Source organism: Suricata suricatta, chromosome 14 (genome assembly GCF_006229205.1).
Source record: "Suricata suricatta isolate VVHF042 chromosome 14, meerkat_22Aug2017_6uvM2_HiC, whole genome shotgun sequence".
Lineage (NCBI taxonomy): Eukaryota > Metazoa > Chordata > Mammalia > Carnivora > Herpestidae > Suricata > Suricata suricatta.
The window spans coordinates 50043379-50044241 of record NC_043713.1 but is presented as its reverse complement, the minus strand read 5'-3'; the positions used below and the strand labels follow the sequence as shown (position 1 = coordinate 50044241).

General features: G+C 30.9%; 1 non-coding gene across 1 annotated transcript; it reads left to right on the top strand.

Annotated features, from left to right (window-relative positions):
* Positions 1–531: 531 nt before the first annotated feature.
* On the top strand, positions 532–655 carry LOC115278580. The gene has a single exon (XR_003902984.1). It is a non-coding gene; the product is annotated as a small nucleolar RNA SNORA1 (small nucleolar RNA).
* Positions 656–863: the final 208 nt, after the last annotated feature.

The following is an 863-nucleotide window of genomic DNA, read 5'->3' as shown; positions in this document are numbered from 1 at the left end:
TTTAACTTCTCATTTTTGAGATTCAACCCTAAGAAATGAACAAGCAGAGAATTCCAATGTCTTTGGATAGCCCGCATTGAGCAGCGCTTTGGCTTCAAGCCCAGAATCTATCACCAAATCCTCAACCCCTATCAATACTCAAGTTTGTCTTTTAAAAATTTCTGATAATGAAAAAACATGAGACATACAAAATAAAAATTTAACTTAAGTACATAAATTATTTAATTTCAAAAGTAAATATTTAATCTGAATATTTTACTTTCTGTTTGTTTCCTACTGGCATATTAGATTTTTAAGTAATGTGGGGTTTGCATGAGGAGTAAAATATTTTTATTGAGCAGGAATTTGTATTAACTTCATTTTGTCCTTTTAAAAAATTTAAAATCAAATAAAAATTTTCATCATATTTAAACATTTAGAATAAATCCAATTATAAACAATCATATTCTCTCTTGTTTTATTCATTGACAAATGTTTTTTCAAGATCCTTTGTTATTCAAGATATGGTGTGAGTTATTAAGAAGTATTCAAAGCCTTCCTCTAGATGGAAATGAGCACTGTTGTTCATGGTGTCCAGAAATTGTTAATGTAGCTACACTGAGACACAGGTGGGCTTCCCTCACAGGCAGTGGTGACACTGAGACCTGTAATGTTTTCTGCGAGGCTCATGGAGTAGAGTGGAAGTAAGAAGACTTTTTATATTAGAAACAACTAAGGAATAATAATTTTAGATCATTAGACAAAATAACAACCAATGTACTTTCTAGAATTTTACTTTTAGGGCCTTACATTAAAGAAATTGGATCCCAAAGATTATAGGTGGGTAATTTCTGAAGTATGTTCGTATTCAAGTGGAGGTCAAA